This window comes from Manis pentadactyla, chromosome 13 (assembly GCF_030020395.1).
Source record: "Manis pentadactyla isolate mManPen7 chromosome 13, mManPen7.hap1, whole genome shotgun sequence".
Lineage (NCBI taxonomy): Eukaryota > Metazoa > Chordata > Mammalia > Pholidota > Manidae > Manis > Manis pentadactyla.
In genome coordinates, this window is record NC_080031.1 from 47,353,638 (window position 1) to 47,379,209 (window position 25,572).

The following is a 25,572-nucleotide window of genomic DNA, read 5'->3' on the forward strand; positions in this document are numbered from 1 at the left end:
TGGCTGCACTTCTTACAAAATAAAATGATTTGGGGGATGTTTCATAAACATGCTCCCTGGAGGGGAAGGTGGGTGATGGTCTTTGTATGAGACAGTGTTGAGTCACATTGGGGTGGGCTCTTGATGGGCTCACGTGAAATTTAATTAAAAATTCACACTTATATGTCTAAATCCTCAATACAAGTTGCTGAGTATAGTATTTCCTATTTTTACTTGGTTGTTTGTGGGATTTTTTTCTTTCTTTCTATTTCCCAGTCAGCGGACAGCACGGTTAAATGGTTCCTAGGGTAACTTATTGCTTAAACACTCTTTTATATTATATGAAACTGTTCTTCCTAATTAAATGATTTCTTGTCCAGATAACTCAGAAATAAAAAATGGATAAAAGTATTAAAGTTAAATAGTAATGGGCAAGATGAACTGCCTACGGGGACAATAAACTATTTTCTGAATTTAAAAGGCACCTTTGGGAAATAATCCATGCCTTTGTAATGACAGTGGAGGTTTTATGGTTATCAAGAATTTCTTTTCAAATTTCCATGAATTTATTGCTTTCTGTTTAATTTTTACCTTTGATTTTTAATATTCTATGCATATCATGGAGCTTCCAGTGAAATGATATCTTTATTAGCAACCTAGGATGTGTTGTGAAAATGAAATAGTAGATAGAAACAGTGCAATAACTGTATCACTTAGAAATCCAGGTAGCAGATGGTACGGTGACTATGATGGGGTCATGCTGTGAGCAGAGCTGCTGATGAGGATGGCGCATGTCACAGCTGCTGTTCAGTGATGACTTCCACATGTCACACTGAAATTGCACAGACTTTGTTATCTCAACAATCATAAAGTGGTTGTTTTCCTCCTAGTTTACTGAGGTATGATGGACAAAATAAAAATTTTATGTATTTGAAGTGTACAACTAATATTTTCATATATGCACACATTAAAACTATCACCAAAATGAAGCTAGTTAACATACCTATCATCTCACATAATTTTTTTTTCTTTTGTCTGCTGAGAACACCACCAGCTGGTGAAATCTGTCCTGGCAAATTTCAAGTGTACAAGACAATATGTAACTATGTGCACTTTGCTGTGCATTAGATCTTCAGAGTTTATTCATTTTAATAATAGTAATGCAGATTTTATGCACTCACCTTTTCTCCCTCTCTTCAGCCACTAACAACCACCATTCTGTTCTCTCCTCTATGATTCTGATATTTTTGATGACACGTCAGTGTCATCAAGCTGTGTTTGTCTTCCCGAGCCTGGATTATTTCACTTAGCATGATGCCTTCCAGGTTTATCCATGTTGTTGCAAATGGCAGTATTTCCTTTTTTAAGGCTGTAATATACTATTCATTCATTTGTCAATGGATATTTAGGGTCATTCCTACATTTTAGTTATTATGAAAAACGCTGCCATAATCACAGGAGTGTGGATAGTGATTTCATATCCTTTGGCTATATGCTGATGAGTGGGGTTGCTGCATACATTTTTGAAGAACATCTGCACAGTATTCCATTAACTGTAGCAATTTTAATTAATCATAAGTAAACTGAATATACCCTGAATATGTAGATATACATTTTGATTTACACAAGAAGTGATACATGCATTTACTTTAAATCAGAATCACCGAGGCAGGGTCATTTGTGTGTTGGACAGAGCTATGAGTCGGAGCTCCTTCAGAGGCTCTGAAGGCAAGGCACATGCTCTCTGCACCTGTCATTACGTTTGGGTTGTTGCAGGAGACAAAGCAGGTTAGGGGTAAGACATCAGGAAAAAGATAAAGATTTGGGAATGACTAAAATTGAACACAAAACGAATTTATTTGGGCATAAAGGAAATCATATACATTCTTTACATTTTCATCTGTAGTGAATGCATATTTTAATAGTTTTCATTTTATGTGATTTTTTTTAGGTTAGCTTTTAGTAGACATAATAAATTTACTTCAGAGTTGACCTAAAAAATTTTATGGGCTATTATGGGATATTTATTTAGACAAAAATTAAAATGTAAATATCTATATCTATCACTTTAACATATGAAATACTAGCAGAGCTACCAGATAATACCACTTAAATCTCCGAATCTACTCTTGTCATCTGTAAATTGCCAGATTATATCAGCCTCAAGAGCTAGTGGTCAAGTTAATCCTGACACAAATTTTGACACACGTCAGACCACACCTAATGCAGAAGGTCAGTAAAAATTCACAGCTTGAACCTCTTTTCCCTAGATGTAAGGGAGTCATCTAGGGTCAAGGCTTGTTTCTCCAAATCACCGAGAAACCACTGTTTTTGCTTTTCTCCTATGTGTATTTTCAGTAATTCTGATATCCAAATCACAAGTTAAGTGGAATGTGAAAAATAAAATCAGGTGAAACTCAAATTTAAATGGGCTTTAAAAGATTCCTTATTATTACTTCTTAGATAAAAATAAAAGGGAAATATGTAATATTTTTACAGGAGAACAAAAGCAATCTGTTTTCCTTAGACCTTGAAACATATTCCAATGGCTGAAGTTTCTTCCCTTTCAGATGCAACACTTCTTTAAATGATCAAATGCAGGTTTAATGCTAAAGGACAGAGGGACAGAGCCAATCAAATACTGCCGCATTCTCAGTCCTGTGACATGGCATCAAAAAATACATCTAACTTGCTATTCATTATTTCTGTTCTGTGTGCTTTTTCCTCATGATTAAACTGAGGTGATATTAACTACCTCAGGGGGACTTTGCCACAGTCAGCCCTGCATAAAATGGAAATGATAGGAATACATACAATGTGCACTTAATTGGTAATAACAAATACTGCATTTTCAATCTTGTCAGTGTTTGTAGTAATAAGGTCATATGCCACAAAATCGGTCAATATGAAGTTCTCATATTGAATCCAAATGCCGTGTTATAAAAAAATAATGAACTCTCCCAGTTTTTCTCTGCAAGTTGTTGGCAGCAATTGAAAATCAATTTCTCCACATTTGCCCAGGATTGTGTGTAATAGTGCACATTGCCCTGTAATTTATATGGTGGGTCATATATAAAATAAGTTGAGTACATGCAAATTATTAACTGAAATAATTGTATCCCATTAATATTTTGCTGAAATAATGCATGGCTAGGACATCAACAACTCACAGGGTACAACAATGGTCCTCTTGTTTGACTTAAATCCATCCCTGTGAGTTCCAAGACAAATGCTTCAAATTATTTTATAGTTTTCCCCAGTATTTTGCCAATGTTTTAGAAAGTATTCATATGTTCTAATGCTTGACTCCTAAGTCCCAAATGCCAAACAATTATTTGGGACCTGGGCCACTGCAGATGGGAAGGCTGACCCCACCCCAGACTGTCCCTTCACCATCCTCCCTTCCTGAGTGCTCTCAACATAGGCACAGCCCACTTTATATCTTAGGGAAATGGGATGATGGCATTATTCCATATACCATGATTTATTGGCCGCATATAAAAATATGACTATTGCAAAACATGATGCTATCGTATTGGCCATTAATGCATAAATTCTTGTCATCATATTACTATAATTTCTCTGAAGACATTTTCAGGATTTAACTTTATAACTAATCTCGATAATTCCCAAGAACATTCTTTTTTAAGAAATTATTTAGGCTTTGAAAACTTTTCTTTAATGAATTATTACTCCTTATTTTTATTTTACATTGTATTTGAATATTGAAGCTCATATGTAACTATTCTGAGAAAATGCTTTCTTTAATAATATCCACTATGATTTCTACGTCATATGCATTTTTACGAATGCTCATATGCATATGTTGGGCCGTCTTATCTCAATTCTTAAATTACCTTATGTTTTTAAAATGTCAATCTTTTATTTTTCATTGAATCCATTATATTATTATATTTTTGATACCCAGAAGTCTTTTATCATTACCCTTTTATATCAAACATTTTATTAATAATGTAGAATTAACAACTTCTTATATTTTTCTGAATGTAGCAATTTTCTTTTAAAGGTCTGTTGTCTTTATGTGGTGTATCTTTGACCTCTGTCAGACATTCAGAGACATCCTCAGCAGTATGATAGTCTCTGATCCTGGAAAATAATTAAAAACTGACATATTGCAACATTCTTATGCTTACATATTGCTGCTGTTGCCTCTAGAAGAGAATCCACATGCTCATTCCTTCTCAGAAGACCCTAAGGACGCCATTTCCTCTTTTCTCCGTTTACATGAATGTTACACAAAATTCCTAATTCCAAAAGACTGAACTCTTTTTATCCTTGAATCCCCCGTCTCCTCCCTTCCACACTTTCTTTATATTTATAACATAATATTTATTTCTATTTATTTATTTATTTATTATTTCTATAGTTTTATTATGATATCATTAATCTACAATTACATGAAGAACATTATGTTTACTAGGCTCCACCTTCACCAAGTCCCCCTCCACATACCCCTTCACAGTCACTGTCCATCTGAATAGTAAGATGCTGTAAAATCACTACTTGTCTTCTCTGTGTTGCATAGCCCTCCCCATATCCCACACACACCATACATGATAATTGTAATGCCCTCTTTCTTTATCCCCCCCTTATCCCTCCACTCCCACCCATCCTCCGCAGTCACTTTCCCTTTGGTAACTGTCAGCTCATTCCTGGGTTCTGTGATTCTGCGGCTGTTTTGTTCCTTCACTTTCCCTTTGTTCTTATACTCCACATATCAGTGAAATCATTTGGTACTTATCTTTCTCTGCCTGGATTATTTCACTGAGCATAATACCCTCTAGCTCCATTCATGTTGTTGTGAATGGTAGGATCTGTTTTTCTCTTATGGCTGAATAATATTCCATTGTGTATGTGTACCACATCTTCTTTATCCATTCATCTACTGATGGACATTTAGGTTGCTTCCATATCTTGGCTATAGTAAATAGTGCAGCGATAAACATAGGGGTGCATCTGTCTTTTTCAAACTGGAGTGCTGCATTCTTAGGGTAAATTCCTAGGAGTAGAATTCCTGGGTCAAATGGTATTTCTATTTTGAGCATTCTGAGGAGCCTCCATAATGCTTTCCACAATGGTTGAACTAGTTTACATTCCCATCAGCAGTGTAGGAGGGTTCCCCTTTCTCCACAACCTCGCCAACATTTGTTGTTGTTTGTCTTTTCGGTGATGGCGATCCTTACTGGTGTGAGGTGATATCTTATTGTGGTTTTAATTTGCATTTCTCTGATGATAAGTGATGTGGAGCATCTTTTCAGGTGCCTGTTGGCCAGCTGGATTTCTTCTTTAGAGAACTGTCTATTCAGCTCCTCTGCCCATTTTTTAATTGGATTATTTGCTTTTTGTTTGTTGAGGTGTGTGAGCTCTTTATATATTTTGGATGTCAATCCTTTATTGCATCTGTCATTTATGAATATGTTCTCCCATAGTGTAGGATACCTTTTTGTACTATTGATGGTGTCCTTTGCTGTACAGAAGCTTTTCAGCTTGATGTAGTTGCACTTGTCAGTTTTGCTTTTGTTTCCCTTGCCTGGGGAGATATGTTCAAGAAGAGGTCACTCATACTTATGTCCATGAGATATTTGAACATGTTTTTTTCTAAGAGTTTTATGGTTTCATGACTTACATTCAGGTCTTTGATCCATTTGGAGTTTACTTTTATGTATGGAGTTAGGTAGTGATCCAGTTTCATTCTCTTACATGTAGCTGTCAAGTTTTGCCAGCACCATCTGTTGAAGAGACTGTCATTTCCCCATTTTATGTCCATGGCTCCTTTATCATATATTAATTGGCCATATATGTTTGGGTATATGTCTGGAGTCTCTATTCTGTTCCAGTGGTCTGTGGCTCTGTTCTTGGGTCAGTACCAAATTTTCTTGATTACTGTGGCTTTGTAGTAGAGCTTGAAGTTGGGGAGCAAGATCCCTCCCACTTTATTCTTCCTTTTCAGGATTGCTTTGGCTATTCGTGGTCTTTGGTGGTTCCATATGAATTTTTGAACTATTTGTTCCAGTTCATTGAAGAATGCTGTTGGTAATTTGATATGGATTGCATCAAATCTGTATATTGCTTTGGGCAGGATGGCCATTTTGACGATATTAATTCTTCCTAGCCAGGAGCATGGGAAGAGTTTCCATTTGTTAGTGTTCTCTTTAATTTATCTTAAGAGTGTCTTATAGTTTTCATGGTATAGGTCTTTCACTTTCTTGGTTTGGTTTATTCCTCGGTATTTTATTTTTTTTGATGCTATTGTGAATGGAGTTGTTTTCCTGATTTCTCTTTCTATTAGTTCATTGTTAGTGTATAGGAAAGCCACAGATTTCTGTGTGTTAATTTTGTATCCTGCAACTTTGCTGAATTCCGATATCAGTTCTAGTAGTCTTGGAGTGGAGTCTTTAGGGTTTTTTATGTACAATATCATGTCATCTGCAAATAGTGACAGTTTGACTTCTTCCTTACAAATCTGGATTCTTTGTATTTCTTTGTTTTGCCTGATTGCCGTGGCTAGGACCTCCAGTACCACATTGAATAACAGTGGGGAGAGTGGGCATTCCTGTCTTGTTCCTGATCTCAGAGGAAAAGATTTCAGCCTCTCGCTGTTCAGTATGATGTTAGCTGTGGGTTTATCATATATGGCCTTTATTATGTTGAGGTACTTGCCCTCTATGCCCATTTTGTTGAGAGTTTTTATCATGAATGGATGTTGAATTTTGTCAAATGCTTTTCTTCAGCATCTATGTACATGATCATGTGGTTTTTGTCCATCTTTTTGTTGATGTGGTGGATGATGTTGATGGATTTTCAAATGTTGTACCATCTTTGCATCCCTGGAATGAATCCCACTTGGTCATGGTGTATGATCCTCTTGATTTATTTTTGAATTCAGTTTGCTAATATTTTGTTGAGTATTTTTGCATCTACGTTCATCAGGGATACTGGTCTGTAGTTTTCTTTTTTGGTGGGGTCTTTGCCTGGTTTTGGTATGAGGGTGATGTTGGCTTCATAGAATGACTTTGGGAGTATTCCCTCCTCTTCTATTCTTTGGAAAATGTTAAGGAGAATGGGTGTTCTGTCTTCTCTGTATGTCTGATAAAATTCTGAGGTAAATACATCTGGCCCGGGAGTTTTGTTCTTGTGTAGTTTTTTGATTTCTGATTCAATTTTGTTGCTTGTGAGTGGTCTGTTTAGATTTTTTGTTTCTTTCTGGGTCAGTCTTGGAAGGTTGCATTTTTCTAGGAATTTGTCCATTTTTCCTAGGTTTCCAAGCTTGTTAGCATATAGGTTTTCATAGTGTTCTCGAATAATTCTTTGTATTTCTGTGTGGTCCATCGTGATTTTTCCTTTCTCATTTCTGTTTCTGTTGATGTGTGTTGGCTCTCTTTTTCTCTTAATAAGCCTGGCTAGAGGCTTATCTATTTTGTTTATTTTCTCGAAGAACCAGCTCTTGGTTTCATAGATTTTTTCTATTGTTTTATTCTTCTCAATTATCTTTATTTCTTCTCTGATCTTTATTAAGTCCCTTTATCTGCTGACCTTAGGCCTCATTTGTTCTTCTTTTTCCAGTTTAGATAATTGTGATATTAGTCTATTCATTTGGGATTGTTCTTCCTTTTTTTAATATGCCTGGATTGCTATATACTTTCCTCTTAAGACTGCTTTTGCTGCATCCCACAGAAGTTGGGGCTTTGTGCTGCTGTTGTCATTTGTTTTCATATATTGCTGGATATCCATTTTTTTTTTTAAATAATTATTTTTTGTTGAAGGGTAGTTGATGCACAGTATTACATTACATTAGTTTCAAGTGTACAACACAGTGGTAGAACATTTATATACATAATTCGAGGTTCCAGCTATCACCCTACCAAGCTGTTACAATATCTTGACTATATTCCTTATGCTATACATTACATCCCGGTTACTTATTTATTTTACCATTGGAAGCCTGTCCTTTTTTTTTTTTTGTGAGGGCATCTCTCATATTTATTGATCAAATGGTTGTTAACGACAATAAAATTCTGTATAGGGGAGTCAATGCTAAATGCACAATCATTAATCCACCCCAAGCCTAATTTTCGTCAGTCTCCAATCTTCTGAGGCATAACAAACAAGTTCTTACATGTAGAACAAATTCTTACATAATGAATAAGTTACATGGTGAACAGTACAAGGGCAGTCATCACAGAAACTTTTGGTTTTGCTCATGCATTATGAACTCTAAACAGTCAGTTCAAATATGAATACTCATTTGGTTTTTATACTTGATTTATATGTGGATACCACATTTCTCTCTTTATTATTATTATTTTTAATAAAATGCTGAAGTGGTAGGTAGATACAAGATAAAAGTAGAAAACATAGTTTAGTGTTGTAAGAGAGCAAATGTAGATGATCACGTGTGTGCCTGTAGACTATGTGTTAATCCAAGCTAGACCAGGGCAATAAAACATCCACGTATGCAGAAGATTTCTCTCAGAACAGGGGGGGTGAGTTTCTAAGCCTCACCTCTGTTGTTCCCCAATTTCTCACCTGATGGCCCCCCTGCGACTGTGCCTGTCTTAGGTTGTTCCTCCCTTGAGGAATCTTACCCATCTCTGGCTAACCAGTCATCTTCCGGGGCCATACAGGGAAATGTAGAGTTGGTAAGTGAGAGAGAAGCCTTATTGTTTGAAAAGGTTAGCTTTTTACTTCTTTGCATATTTATGCCCTTGGCTTCTATGCCCAGCATTTGTCTTGAGGTATCTTTACCACTTGGAGGAGTTATGATACTCGGTAAATTTGATGTGAGGCACGAATTCTATTTAAGGGTTGTAATTAGGAAGGAAGAAGAAAAGCTATAGAAGAAGCAGGCGGAAGAAAACATGGGAAGATTGATTATTTCTTTGACATATCTTCTTGTAGAGTAACTTCAGCGTATATAGGTTTTAAGCTACTACTTAAATTGCGCACACACATTAACATAATAGGAGTATAGTTACATAACCAAAGCATATCTGTAATTACCAGCCATCTTCAGTGAAACCAAGAAAACCATTAAGGCACCCTAGGCATTTGTGAAAACTTATCTATGATATAGTGGATATTGTCCAACTGAACTTGAACAGTCTGAGAGAAATCAGACAAATTAAAACAACCCATTCCTGGGGACTGTTCACATGCCATATGTTCTTTTAACAGTAAATAGTCTGTAGTTGTAAGACTTTGGAGCGCTACAATTTGCACTTCTCCAAATTCTTGGTTGAGTTCCAACAGTATAGATCCAGTCAAATTTGTTGTTTTACTGTATGCACAGGCCAGCTTAGATATCTCCTTCCTCATTCCCATGGCAAGTCCAGGAACTTTTGGGATGAGTGCATCTACAGCTGTAGCAGTGCGTGGATCTTTGTTGGGGTTTTTTGATGATCATCTTCTGGCATGAGTCTTCCAGAGAGTGCAGATGTTGGAAGTTCTTTTTCATATCGTATCTTAGTTCATTTTCGGGGTAGCCCAATTAGGCTTTGATCCTCTGTATAAACACAAACAGACCCTTTGCCTACACTTTTATATGCCCTTTATACCATTGTGTAGAACTTGTTGGAGGTTACCATACAGGAACTGCCCTTTTTTTTTTTTTTTGCTTTGTTTTTGGTATCACTAATCTACACTTACATGACGAATATTATGTTTACTAGGCTCTCCCCTATACCAGGTCTCCCCTATAAACCCCTTTACAGTCACTGTCCATCAGCATAGCAAAATGTTGTAGAATCACTACTTGCCTTCTCTGTGTTGTGCAGCCCTTCCTTTTCTCCTACACCCCATGTATGTTAATCTTAATACCCCCCTACTTCTCCCCCCCCTTATCCCTCCCTACCCACCCATCCTCCCCAGTCCCTTTCCCTTTGGTACCTGTTAGTCCATTCTTGAGTTCTGTGATTCTGCTGCTGTTTTGTTCCTTCAGTTTTTCCTTTCTTCTTATATTCCACAGATAAGTGAAATCATTTGGTATTTCTCTTTCTCCGATTGGCTTGTTTCACTGACCATAATACCCTCCAGCTCCATTAATGTTGCTGCAAATGATTGGATTTGCCCTTTTCTTATGGCTGAGTAGTATTCCATTGTGTATATGTACCACATCTTCTTTATCCATTCATCTATTGATGGACATTTAGGTTGCTTCCAATTCTTGGCTATTGTAAATAGTGCTGCAATAAACATAGGGGTGCATCTGTCTTTCTCAAACTTGATTGCTGCGTTCTTAGGGTAAATTCCTAGGAGTGCAATTCCTGGGTCAAATGGTAAGTCTGTTTTGAGCATTTTGATATACCTCCATACTGCTTTCCACAATGGTTGAAATAACTAACATTCCCACCAGCAGTGTAGGAGGGTTCCCCTTTCTCCACAGCCTCGCCAACATTTGTTGTTGTTTGTCTTTTGGATGGCAGCCATCCTTACTGGTGTGAGGTGATACCTCATTGTAGTTTTAATTTGCATTTCTCTGATAATTAGCGATGTGGAGCATCTTTTCATGTGTCTGTTGGCCATCTGTATTTCTGTTTTGGAGAACTGTCTGTTCAGTTCCTCTGCCCATTTTTTAATTGGGTTATTTGTTTTTTGTTTGTTGAGGCATGTGAGCTCTTTATATATTCTGGACGTCAAGCCTTTATCGGATGTGTCATTTTCAAATATATTCTCCCATACTGTAGGGATCCTTCTTGTTCTATTGATGGTGTCTTTTGCTGTACAGAAGCTTTCCAGCTTAATATAGTCCCACTTATTCATTTTTGCTGTTGTTTTCCTTGCCGGGGAGATATGTTCAAGAAGAGGTCACTCATGTTTATGTCTAAGACGTTTTCGCCTATGTTTTCTTCCAAGAGTTTAATGGTTTCATGGCTTACATTCAGGTCTTTGATCCATTTTGAGTTTACTTTTGTATATGGGTTTAGACAATGGTCCAGTTTCATTCTCCTACATGTAGCTGTCCAGTTTTGCCAGCACCACATTTTGAAGGGACTGTCATTTCGCCATTGTATGTCCATGGCTCCTTTATCAAATATTAATTGACCATATATGTCTCGGTTAATGTCTGGATTCTCTAGTCTGTTCCATTGGTCTGTGGCTCTGCTCTTGTGCCAGTACCAAATTGTCTTGATTACTATGGCTTTATAGTAGAGCTTGAAGTTGGGGAGTGAGATCCCCCCTACTTTATTCTTCTTTCTCAGGATTGCTTTGGCTATTCGGGGTCTTTGGTGTTTCCATATTAATTTTTGAATTATTTGTTCCAGTTCATTGAAGAATGTTGCTGGTAGTTTCATAGGGATTGCATCAACTCTGTATATTGCTTTGGGCAGGATGGACATTTTAACGATATTAATTCTTCCTAGCCACGAGCATGGGATGAGTTTCCATCTGTTAGTGTCCCCTTTAATTTCTCTTAAGAGTGACTTGTAGTTTTCAGAATATAAGTCTTTCACTTCTTTGCTTAGGTTTATTCCTAGGTATTTTATTTTTTTGGATGCAATTGTGAATGGAGTTGTTTTCCTGATTTCTCTTTCTGTTGGTTCATTGTTAATGTATAGGAAAGCCACAGATTTCTGTGTGTTGATTTTGTATCCTGCAACTTTGCTATATTCCGATATCAGCTCTAGTAGTTTTGGGGTGGAGTCTTTAGGGTTTTTTATGTACAGTATCATGTCATCTGCAAATAGTGACAGTTTAACTTCTTCTTTACCAATCTGGATTCCTTGTATTTCTTTATTTTGTCTGATTGCCATGGCTAGGACCTCCAGTACTATGTTAAATAACAGTGGAGAGAGTGGGCATCCCTGTCTAGTTCCCGATCTCAGAGGAAATGCTTTCAGCTTCTCGCTGTTCAATATAATGTTGGCTGTGGGTTTATCATAGATGGCCTTTATTATGTTGAGGTACTTGCCCTCTATTCCCATTTTGCTGAGAGTTTTTAACATGAATGGATGTTGAACTTTGCCAAATGCTTTTTCAGCATTTATGGAGATGATCATGTGGTTTTTGTCTTTCTTTTTGTTGATGTGGTGGATGATGTTGATGGACTTTCGAATGTTGTACCATCCTTGCATCCCTGGGATGAATCCCACTTGGTCATGGTGTATGATCCTTTTGATGTATTTTTGAATTCGGTTTGCTAATATTTTGTTGAGTATTTTTGCATCTACGTTCATCAGGGATATTGGTCTGTAGTTTTCTTTTTTGGTGGGTTCTTTGCCTGGTTTTGGTATTAGGGTGATGTTAGCTTCATAGAATGAGTTTGGGAGTATCCCCTCCTCCTCTATTTTTTGGAAAACTTTAAGAAGAATGGGTATTATGTCTTCCCTGTATGTCTGATAAAATTCTGAGGTAAATCCATCTGGCCCGGGGGTTTTGTTCTTTGGTAGTTTTTTGATTACCGCTTCAATTTCGTTGCTGGTATTTGGTCTGTTTAGATTTTCTGTTTCTTCCTGGGTCAATCTTGGAAGGTTATATTTTTCTAGGAAGTTGTCCATTTCTCCTAGGTTTCCCAGCTTGTTAGCATATAGGTCTTCATAGTATTCTTCAATAATTCTTTGCATTTCCTTGGGGTCCGTCGTGATTTTTCCTTTCTCGTTTCTGATACTGTTGATTTGTGTTGACTCTCTTTTCTTCTTAATAAGTCTGGCTAGATGCTTATAGATTTTGTTTATTTTCTCGAAGAACCAGCTCTTGGTTTCATTGATTTTTGCTATTGTTTTATTCTTCTCAATTTTATTTATTTCTTCTCTGATCTTTATTATGTCCCTCCTTCTGTTGACCTTAGGCCTCATCTGTTCTTCTTTTTCCAATTTCGATAATTGTGACATTAGACCATTCATTTGGGATTGCTCTTCCTTTTTTAAATATGCTTGGATTGCTATATACTTTCCTCTTAAGACTGCTTTTGCTGTGTCCCAGAGAAGTTCGGGCTTAGTGTTGTTGTCATTTGTTTCCATATATTGCTGGATCTCCATTTTGATTTGGTCATTGATCCATTGATTATTTAGTAGCGTGTTGTTAAGCCTCCATGTGTTTATGAGCCTCTTTGCTTTCTTTGTACAATTTATTTCTATTTTTATGCCTTTGTGGTCTGAAAAGTTGGTTGGTAGGATTTCAATCTTTTGGAATTTTCTGAGGCTCTTTTTGTGGCCTAGTATGTGGTCTATTCTGGAGAATGTTCCATGTGCACTTGAGAAGAATGTATATCCCGCTGCTTTTGGATGTAGAGTTCTATAGCTGTCTATTAGGTCCATCTGCTCTACTGTGTTGTTCAGTGCTTCCGTGTCCTTACTTATTTTCTGCCCAGTGGATCTATCCTTTGGGGTGAGTGGTGTGTTGAAGTCTCCTAGAATGAATGCATTGCAGTCTATATCCCCCTTTAGTTCTGTTAGTATTTGTTTCACATATGCTGGTGCTCCTGTGTTGGGTGCATATATATTTAGAATGGTTATATCCTCTTGTTGGACTGAGCCCTTTATCATTATGTAGTGTCCTTCTTTATCTCTTGTTACTTTCTTTGTTTTGAAGTCTACTTTGTCTGATATTAGTACTGCAACTCCTGCTTTCTTCTCACTGCTGTTTGCTTGAAATATGTTTTTCCATCCCTTGACTTTTAGTCTGTACATATCTTTGGGTTTGAGGTGAGTTTCTTGTAAGCAGCATATAGATGGGTCTTGCATTTTTATCCATTCTGTTACTCTGTGTCTTTTGATTGGTGCATTCAAACCATTAACATTTAGGGTGACTATTGAAAGATATGTACTTATTGTCATTGCAGGCTTTAAATTCGTGGTTACCAAAGGTTCAAGGTTAGCCTCTTTAGTATCTTACTGCCTAACTTAGCTCGCTTATTGAGCTGTTATATACACTGTCTGGAGATTCTTTTCTTCTCTCCCTTCTTGTTCCTCCTCCTCGATTCTTCATATGTTGGGTGTTTTGTGCTGTGCTCTTTCTAGGAGTGCTCCCATCTAGAGCAGTCCCTGTAAGATGTTCTGTAGAGGTGGTTTGTGGAAAGCAAATTCCCTCAGCTTTTGTTTGTCTGGGAATTGTTTAATCCCACCGTCATATTTGAATGATAGTCGTGCTGGATACAGTATCCTTGGTTCAAGGCCCTTCTGTTTCATTGTATTAAATATATCATGCCATTCTCTTCTGGCCTGTAGGGTTTCTGTTGAGAAATCTGACGTTAGCCTGATGGGTTTCCCTTTATAGGTGACCTTTTTCTCTCTAGCTGCCTTTAACACTCTTTCCTTGTCCTTGATCTTTGCCATTTTAATTATTATGTGTCTTGGTGTTGCCCTTCTTGGATCCTTTCTGTTGGGGGTTCTGTGTATTTCCGTGGTCTGTTCGATTACTTCCTCCCCCAGTGTGGGGAAGTTTTCAGCAATTATTTCGTCTAAGATACTTTCCATCTCTTTTCCTCTCTCTTCTTCTTCTGGGACCCCTATAATACGGATATTGTTCCTTTTGGATTGGTCACACAGTTCTCTTAATATTGTTTCATTCCTGGAGATCCTTTTGTCTCTCTCTATGTCAGCTTCTATGCGTTCCTGTTCTCTGATTTCAATTCCATCAATGGCCTCTTGCATTCTATCCATTCTGCTTATAAACCCTTCCAGAGTTTGTTTCATTTCTGCGATCTCCTTTCTGGCATCTGTGATCTCCTTCCGGACTTCATCCCATTTCTCTTGCGTATTTCTCTGCATCTCTGTCAGCATGTTTATGATTCTTATTTTGAATTCTTTTTCAGGGAGACTGGTTAGTTCTGTCTCCTTCTCTGGTGTTGTCTCTGTGATCTTTGTCTGCCTGTAGCTTTGCCTTTTCATGGTGATAGGAATAGTCTGCAGAACTGGGACGAGTGACGGCTGGAAGGACTTCCTTTCTTGTTGGTTTGTGGCCCTCCTCTCCCCCTTCGCGAGGCGCTGGGTTCTCTCAGGTGCGGATGTGGTCTGGATATTGTCCTGTGTCCTCTGGTCTTTATTCTGGGAAGGGTTGTCTTTGTTATATTTTCATAGATATATGTTGTTTTGTGAGGAGATTTCCGTTGCTCTACTCACGCCGCCATCTTCTGCCCCTCCCTGGATATCCATTTTAATTTGGTCATTGATCCATTGATTATTTAGGAGCATGTTGTTAAGCCTCCATGTTTTTGTGAGCCTCTTTGCTTTCTTTGTACAATTTTGTTTCTAGTTTTATACCTTTGTGGTCTGAAAAGTTGACTAGTAGGATTTCAATCTTTTAGAATTTACTAAGGTTCTTTTTGTGGCCTAGTATATGGTCTATTCTGGAAAATGTTCCATGTGCACTTGAGAAGAATGTGTATCCTGATGCTTTTGGAGGTATTGTTCTATAGATGTCTATTAGGTCTATCTGTTCTAGCATGTTGTTCAGTGCCTCTGTATCCTTACTTATTTTCTGTCTGGTGTATCTGTCCTTTGGAGTGAGTCGTGTGTTAAAGTCTCCCAAAATGTATGCATTGCATTCTATTTCCTCCTTTAATTCTGTTAGTATTTGTTTCACATATACTGGTGTCCTGTGTTGGGTGCATATATGTTATAATATTTACATCCTCTTGTTGTACTGAACCCTTTTTCATTATGTAATGTCCTTATCTCTTGTTGCTTTCTTTATTTTGAAGTCTATTTTGTCTGATACTAGTATTGCAACACCTGATTTTTTCTCTCTGTTGTTTGCATGAAATATCTTTTTCCATCCCTTGACTTTTAATCTGTGCATGTCTTTGGGTTTGAGGTGAGTCTCTTGAAAGCAGCATATAGATGGGTCTTGCTTTTTTATCCATTCTATTACTCTGTGTCTTTTGATTGGTCCATTCAGTCCATTTACATTTAGGGTGATTATTGAAAGGTATGAACTTATTGCCATTGCAGGCTTTAGATTTGTGGTTACCAAAGGTTCAAGGTTAGCTTGTTTTCTACCTTACTGTCTGACCTTTCTCGCTTATTGAGCTGTTATAAACACAGTCTGATGATTATTTCTTTCCCTTCTTTTTCCTCCTCCTTCACTCTTCATATGTTGGGTGTTTTTTCTGTGCTCTTTCTAGGAGTGCTCCCATCTAGAGCAGTCCCTCTTAAGATACCCTGTAGAAGTGGTTTTTGGAAGGCAAATTCCCTCATCTTTTGCTTGTTTGGGAATTGTTTAATCCGTTCTTCATATTTAAATGATAATCGTGCTGGATACAGTATCCTTTGTTCAAGGCCGTTCTGTTTCATTGCATTCAATATATCATGCCATTCTCTTCTGGCTGGCCTGTAAGGTTTCTGTTGAGAAGTCTGATGATAGCCTGATGGGTTTTCCTTTGTAGGTGAGCTTTTTTCTCTCTCTGGCTGCCTTTAACATTCTGTCTTTGTCCTTGATCTTTGCCATTTTAATTATTATGTGTCTTGGTGTTTTCCTCTTTGGATCCTGTCTCTTGGGATTTCTGTGTGCCTCCGTAGTCTGAGCAACTATTTCCTCCCTTAGTTTGGGGAAGTTCTCAGCAATTATTTCTTCAACGATACTTTCTATCCCTTTTTCTCTCTCTTCTTTCTCTGGTTTCCCTATAATGTGGATATTGTTCCTTTTGGATTGTTCATACAGTTCTCTTATTATTGTTTCATTGGTGGAGATCCTTTTATCTCTCTCTGCATCAGCTTCTGTGCATTCCTGTTCTCTGGGTTCTATTCCATCAATGGCCTCTTGCATCTTATCCATTCTGCTTATAAATCCTTCCAGAGTTTGTTTCACCTCTGTAATCTCCCTCCAGACGTCTGTAATCTCCCTCCAGACTTCATCCCTTAGCTCTTGCATATTTCTCTGCAGCTCTGTCAGCATGTTTATGATTTTTATTTTGAATTATTTTTCAGGGAGTCTGGTTAGGTCTGCCTTTGCAGATCCTTTCTCAGGTGTAACTATCTTGGACTGGACCCAATTTTTTTGCCTTTTCATGGTGATAGCAGTGGCTATAGGCAGGTTGCACATTTGTCAGCTGGGAGAAGAAAGTCCTTTCCTGCTTGCTGAATGCCTTGCCCTTCTCCGCTGCCTGTGACAGTTACCCGCACTCCTGGAGCAGCCACTGGGGTTAGTCCCCTAAGTTGCTGTGAGCAGGGTGTCTGTTAAAGCAGCACAGAGCCCTGTGGGGAGTGGCATGCACACCAGTTGCGCTCCTCCATGTTAGCGGTGACCCTGCCGGGCAGCTGTGTAGCAGCAGCATCCTTTGGGTCTGGCCCGGGAGGCTGTGAGTTGGGCTGGGATTCTGGTCGGCTGCTGGAAGCACACCTGCTCCCTCTGTCTACGCTGCAGGTGTGCGCAGGCCTCTTCTGCACAGTCTTCTACCAGGTTCCTCTGGCTTCACTGCCACCGGTGCGCACGAGGCATGCCCGGCCTGTTCGGTCACTCCGCTGTGGGCTAGCAGAATCCTCTCCTGCAGTGCACTGATCTGCTCTTGATCCCTTCCGGCGCTGCTGTCCCTGGCACACACTGACACTCTTCTGCTACTGGGCTGGTGTATCGGGGTCTGTGCCAGTTGAAGGAATTGCTGGCAGGCTGCTTAGTGCTGTGAGGGGCTTCAGAGCTGCACTGCCTCCCTGGGGTTTAGGGTGCCTAAGTTTCCCCGGTATTCCCAGCTGACAGGACAACTTCGTCCAGCTATGGGGTCCCTGTCTCTTTAAGACTTGCAGAAAGCCCTCGCTTTTCTTTTGTTTCTGGGGCGCTGGTTGCGGGGACCTGCCCACAGGTTTTGCTTTTCCATTTCTCTAATATCCAGCACCCCGTGCACCTTGTCTCTGCGTTCTGGGTGCAGATTTCTAGAGTTGGTTGTTTAGCAGTCCTGGGCTTTCACTCCCTCCCTGTTCTGACTCCTTTCTTCCCAGTGGGTTTTGGGGTGGGGGAGCGTTCAGGTCCCGCCTGGCCGCAGCTTGTATCTTACCCCCTTCATGTGATGTTGAGTTCTCACAGATATAGATGTATCCTGGCTGTTGTACTGCATCCACTGGTGTCTCTTTTAGGAATAGTTGTATTTATTGTGTTTTCATAAATATATATGTTTTGGGGAGGTTATTTCCCCTGAACTACTCACGCTGCCATCTTCCCATGATCCCCCACTCCCTTTTTCTATTTCTTATCCAACAATTCAATGAATATTTACTGAATGCCAACTATACAATTAAAAATATGTTCTCTTCTCTCTTTAGGTGGTAAAAAAAGCACTGCTTTATTTCTGATTCCAGGAAGTTTGTAATCAAGAGAGATAAAGTACATGCAGATAAATTATAGCACATTTTTAAAGGTTGTGATTCTAAGATGCCTGCCTGTAATTCCTCACACAAATCCCTGCCTGTTAATATTTTGGATGTTCTCCTTTATTTGTTTCATCACATGGCTGAAAGGCATTTTGCAGATGTAATTAAGTTTATAAGCCATTTAAGATCTTACTTGCTTATACCTAACTTTAATCACATGAGTCCTCTAAAATAAAAACTGTTCTCTTTCTGGTAACAAGAAGGGAAAGGAGATTTGAATCCTGAGTATTCGGCATGCTATTGCTGGTTTTAAGATAGATGGGCTGTGTGCACGTGCAACTTCTGGACACTAGAAACAACACTCTGAGAGCCAGTAAGAAGCAGTGAGCTTAGTCCTAGAGCCGTGAGGACCAGAATTCTGCAAATAACCTGAATGAGCTTGGCAATGGATTCTTTCCGAAAGGCCTCCAGGTAAGCACCAGTCACCTGATGTCATGCCTTTGGATTGTGAGAAACTGCACACAGAATCCCACCAACCTGACCTGGATTTCTCATCTACATGACTGTGAAATAATAAATAAGCATTAACTTAAGACACCAAATTTACAGTGATTTTTCACACAGGAATAAAAAACTGATATAGACCACTAGAGTAGTTCACTTAAAAAATTATAGAGGGTGGGAGTTAATGCAGTTAATATTTGAAACCCCTGGGATGGCTTCTTTGCAAAGTTGGCATTTGCAATTCTGCATTTATATAAATAGGTATATTCTGACAAAGAATGGTTGTAAAGTCATTTTGAAAGAATGAAATGTAGGCATTAAGGTGCACAACTGAGTTACATTGAACATATATTTATTGAAACGTATATGTAGCTGCTTGTGAGTTATACAGTGCATCCCTATAAAAACAGAAATAAATGCTGTGTAAAGATTCCAATTTCACTGCCTCATTTCAAACTGAAGAATAGAAATCATATCCTCTAGGGAAAATAAAAAATATGTCATTGGACATATCTTGACATTATATAAGCTTTTTTAGGAAAATATTTATCATGACCAAACCAGTATTTGGAGTTCCTATAATAGTTTAAAAAATAAATTACTTATGATGAATCACTTCTGGAATTATTAGAGGTGAACAGTCAAAAAAGAATAAAAGATATACTTGTTTTTATGCCATAATTTTATCTCATTCAGACTTGGCAAATTAATATGGGCAACACAGATATTTAAAATTTTTTATTTCCTAATACAGAGACTAAGTTTAGATTGATCTATTTTCTCTTGTTTCTTTATTTGACCTTGCTAGGTTTAGGAAACTACCCCAAAATTAGTATTTTTTATGTTATTCAGGCCTGTTCCACAAACTTAAGCATATGGGAAAGAGAACTCATCAGAAAAAAAATTATAATATTACAACTAATAATTACTCCTTTTCTAAATGATAATCTTAACCATTTATTCTTCAAGCAAGCTTATATAATATTATTATTTAATATCATAAGGAATTCTTATTCATTATTTATCCTCATCAACCCTTACTAACAGCTTCTTTTTATATTTTATTATTTTCTATTCATGATTGACTGTTCAGATCGTTTCATGTCCAGTACCATCATTTCCAGCGTCCTGTACCTGCTAAAGAAGGAACAGTTCAATTTATTTATATAGTCTGAGTGCTGATGAAACAAATTCCATAGCTTTCTTGTTCAGTGTCATTTTTGTCAGTGACAAAATGGGATCCTTAAAACATTCAGTCATTCAGAGATTCTCAAGAATGATTCCTGAGTGTCATCAGGGGCCAGTACTCAGAGGTAAGATTTATTATGGTGGTAAAGTTGGGATACCCTGTAGGGCCATAAACGCAAAGACATAATCCGGAGGAACCTGCCTGCAGACTCCTCACGTGTTCTCTCTATCTGCAAGGTGTCACAGAGTGAACTTCCCCCAAGCAATTATATTTTGAAACAAACAGGGGTGTGATGTTTCTGCCCAGGGAATCCCATAGAGACTCAGAACCCAAGGTTCCTATTGGGGAATGGCCATCTAGGCACCCTCTGCTGGGCACATGAAATTTCATTATCCCAGAAGGTAAAACGGTTTTCAGCATAAACCATGATTGTGCTAATGGTTCAAACATGGTGAAGCATTGTCATTAGTTAACTGTTCACTGAGAATATAATGAAAGCCCAGCTCCTGGACGCCAGCCTCTGGATTGCCATGCACGGGGGCCTTTCTAGGAGCAGCTACCTCAGACCTGCCCTGGGAACTCAGTCCCACACAGTCTCCAACAGCTGCCCTTGAGGCCAATTCTGTCTAAAATTCTTCTCCATGCCATTACTTCCATACTATTAAAAACTCCAGAACACTTATGCTAAGGCCATCACTGTCCCCAATACACTGCCCACCTATATGCCACCTGAATTCCTATTTTTCTGGATGATTTGCTGTCCAGCTGCCAGGAGTGCTTTAGGCAAATGACATTCAGCTGCCCCCTTTTGGGGCTCCAGCTGTGGAAAGCTGCCTTTCCCAGAGAGACCCACCAGTGCCTGATCAGGGCCTATAAAGACCCATCATGTCAGCCAACGCAAGCCAACTCTAAAGGGCCATTGCAACTCCAGGCTTCCCTACAGACTAGCCAGGGCTGAGGATCTGGTGTCAGGTCACTTAACACAGAAGTCAGTGAGGCCCCCATCACTGGGTGTATGCAGAGGGCTGGGTCTATGTTACCACATACAGGTCCAACATTCAAAGCATCTGAGAGTGGAGAATCAAGGTGATGCGTGCAAGGAATTGTGTGAGCTGATGGAACATGTTAGGCTTTTGTGAAATGTGGAGGAAACAGTAACTGTAGCTGAAATAGGATGACTATTGCTAGGTTGTGGATGACCTACAAAGATAACCAAAGGATAGAAATTATTGTCATTTGGTGGCTAAACTTGAAAGACAGAGGCTTCTTTGGAATGGCTCATCGGTAGGGGCAGCCGGAGAAAACTGACCCCGGGAAAAGGGTCTAACAGGAGCCGTGAGCAGTGGAGCTCCGAGGAAGAGACCCTACAGGACGTGTGCTTCTTCACCATAAAGCCCTTTCTGCCTCCTGGCCATTAGGCCAATATAATGGATTAAGTTACAGTGTAACTCAGGCAGGGAGGTGCTGGATGTGACAACACAGGAAAGATACTATACCACAAAAAACTGTAATACCTCAACTGCTTTGAGCAGCAGGAGCTGGTAGAGCAGCCGAGAGGTTTGATCCTGAGGGTGCTGACCAGGCATGACAAGCTGTGAGCTGGTAGGGGGAGCTGGCTGCGTTGGAAGAACTCCCTGCAACCCTGGCTTGCAGTCAGAAACCACCCAGCAGGTGGCCCGCACCTGCTCCGTGGAAGTCTCCTGCAAGCACAGCAATCTGGGTCTACAAAACCAAAATTCCATGAAATGGTGTGGGTAAAATTTTAATATTTCCAGAATCTCTCACCTGGCCTTAGCGCATTTCCATATCAAGAGGTGTTTGCAGGGATGGAGAGAATTAGTCTATCTAAATATCAACAGGGAGTGACAAGGAGGAGCGCGGGTGAATCTGGACTGGACAGGTCAGGTGGGGCCCCTTTCTGCAGCCAGGTTACAAAAGACATGGGCGAGCAGACATGGATGACTGCTCATAAGAAATAACAGGTTTCTCCAACTTTATTTCCCCCTTTAACTATTTTCAGTTTCAAAGATAACTTTCCCCAGCCTGTGAAAATATTTTCCCTCTGGAGTTACATCCTGGACAGCAGGCAGGAACTCTGCACCAGAAATCTGTCTTCATGGGTGCAACAGGTCCCCCGTGGATGGTGGGGAGGCCACAGTGGCTGCTGCAGTGGGGGTGGTGACTTTCCCTTACCTCTGCAGTGGTGGAGGGTGCAGCTTCCCCTAGGAACCCCTTATCCATTGGGCTTCCGCTTGGGAGCCCGTAGTGGGACATTGGTCCAGGGTAAAGCACCTCCCCAGAATTGGGAAGGGTGGGGACACCAGAAGCAATGGCATTAGCCATCTGTGAGATAGAAGACTGCTCAGAGGCCCTGAGTGGCTGTGTCACAGCCAGGATTGTGGGATTTTCATTTCTTGAGATAGTGGAAAGGGTTATTGAGGAGAGAGAGACACATCAGCATCACTTGGAGGAGCTGGGCAATGACCTCTGGGATGCCCCTCAGAAAGAGAATTATTGAGAAGACAGGTCATGCTCATGGAAGGTCCGTTACCAGCAAGGGAGGAGACACCAGGAGAATCTGCTCTCAGGAGGCCGTGGGGAGGGGGAGGAAAGAGTGATGCCTTCACCCCAAGATGGTAGGGGAGATGCTGGGGGAGGATGAGAGAGTGGGGCTGAGGGCCAAGCTGTTGCCAAGGTCACCACCCAAGGCACCCTCCTTTCCCATATTAAAGGCCCTCCTGGCTGTAATTAAGAAAATAAAAATGCAACAAAAGTGGGCTCCTCAAGGGGAGAAGCTGCCACCTCCCTTGGTTGTGGAGCCCTCCATGTTCCTCACCTATACCCAGGATGAGTAGGTGGACATGAGCTTCTGGTTTTGGCAGAAGCCATGGGAACATCTGTCTGCATGACTTTGCATCTCTGGGATATGGGGGTGGAATATATTATGTCTGGTTATGAAATGGAGAGACTGGCTTCCCTGGGCAGCATGGCTTGTGATTACCCAGGAGCCTTACGTGTAGTTGTCTGCACTGAGAGATGGGCCATCTATAGTGGCTTGACCCTGTGGCTACTGACACTATACCATGCCAACTGAATGTTTGGGCATCGGCCCCATTGAGGGCAAGAATTGTGTCAAGACCTATGGGCTTTGGTCAGACTATGACAGTTCTGTAAATCATGTGACTGGCCATTTGCCTTTGGCATCCCCAGGGAATGAAGAAGCAGACACATTAGCCCGGGTGTGCTGGCTGGAAGGAAAGCCTGCCTCTGTTGTGGCCCAATGGCTACACCAGTATTTGTTGCATGTGGGGAAAAAAACAATGTGGGCTGTAGCCCTTTTGTGGGGCTTTCCACTGCCCTTTGAAGAAGTCAGCCAAGCCAAGAAGGAGTGCCTTGTGTGCTTTAAGAGAGATTTACACTGAGTCCCACAGCAACATGGGACAATAGTAAGGGGACAGATATCCCTCCTCAGGTGGCAGAAAGACTATACTGGGCCTTTGGTATGTCATGACTTGTGTGGGCATAGCTACTGGCCTATTAGTTGCTTTTCCTGCACATCATGCAGATCAGCAAACCACCAAAGGGGCCTAGAGTGTCTCTTTGCAGCCTATGGTTGGCTGCAGGTGGTTGAGAGCAATCAAGGCACCCACTTCACTGGACATAGGTTACAAGAATGAGTGCAGCAGTTAGGAATAAAGTGGAAGTTTCATATACCATATAACCCTACTGTGGCAAGCATGAGAGAGAGGTACAATGGTTTGTTGAAATCTAGCCTGAATTTGGACACTAATAGTTTACAGAGATGGTCACTTCCCTTAAGGACAGTGCTGTGGCGTTTGAATGAGAAGCCCTGAAAAGGATCCTTGAGCCTTGTGGACATGCTAACACACATTGCTGCCTCTCCTATACAACTGTATGTGCAAACCAAAGAGGAGTTACTGAAGCCAGGATATGGCCAGCAGAGCAACATCCTGCTGCCAGCCCCAACTGCATTAGACCCTGGAGACTCTTGAGTGGACGTGGCCCTGGACATTTCAACAAATGGACCAGCAATGGTTGGCTCTTCTGGCACCTTGGGGGAAAGGCCTGGAAGCTGGCCTCGTGTATTACTGAGGTAACACCAGAGTGGACCCAAAGATTATGGTATTGTACCCAAAACATCTGGGAGGTAAGAACATTTTATGGTGAAGTTTTGTTTTATCTTTATGGCCAGTGCATGTACCTCCCTTAGTCCTATATATTAACCCATCTGCAACTCCCACAGGGAGGGGAGTGAAGTTCTGGTATACTAGACCAGGACCAGATCCCATTTATGCCACTGTTCTATCACAGGACCATTCTCTTGCATGCATCCTACCTGATGGATAAGATTTGCCAAAAAAAAAAAAAAAACCAAACAAACAAAAAAAGATTTGCCTATGTTGGTGTAATTAAACATGTATCTATCACCCTATGCCACACTCAGTACATGGGTGAATCTCAAAAACATAGTCTTTAACTGAAGAGCACAGAAAAAGGGATGCATAGGGTATCACTCTATTAATGTGAACTTGAAGACAAGCAAAATGATTCTTGTTTTTGGGAAGTTATGAAAACACCGATTTTAGGGAGAAGAGTATTTATGAACTATTAGAAGATATGCATTGTGCTTTGAAAGGGCAGGTATACATTATTTATTGAGTATAAATGTGTTTCTTTATGAAAAGTAATCATTAAAGTGTGCATTTTTGTGCATGGCATACTTCATTAAAAATCTAGTTTTAAAAAAAATGTGTGTGATGTAGATAGGGATTTCTAGAAGAAAATATAAAGCACTATATTTGCATACTATACTTTAAAAAAACTGTAAGTGCTGAGATAAATATGTCAATAATTGAAAAAAAATCTCCAAAGAAGAATGGGAATCATAAGGATAGAATAGGAATATATGCAATAAAAGAAAAATACATAATAGGCCTCAAAGGCCAAAAGTTGGCAATTTGAGACAGATCAAAAAAATAAAGATAAATGAAAAGTATCAGAATAACAAAATATAGCAAAGCTATTCAATATTCTCTCATTTATGAGATAATACCTGGATATTACTGCTGTATTTTTTACCTTCATTTGATATTTTTACCTAAGATGTAAAAGTTGATGGCATAATCACAGAGTAAATATTACAAATTCAGTATCTTTAAACACAGACTTGTGTAATATATTCTAAGGGCAGAATAATCATTAAGAAATATCAACTATGTTAAATAGCCATATTTTCACTAGCTCTGTTGATATTATATTGAGACTCATACTGTAAGGAAAAGTAATAAATATTTATGGTAATATTAATAAGAACCATAATTTTCAGAGTAGGGTAAAATATACTAAACATATAGAATGAAATACTTTGTGCATAATTATATAATTTTAACTTGAATTAGAAATATGAAAAAAAATCATGATTGAATTTTCTCTTTCTAGACAATATGTATTTTCTAACTCTCTGTTGCAGAAGCATTGAAGACATGTCAACAGTACCAGTGGGCACCAGAGTTCCCCTGTGTAGTATTTATATGATATTCCCAGGTACACCAACTACAATTGATAAAGGGATGCACATAATGACCATAAAACCTCATTTTTAGAGAGTAAAAATAAATCAGA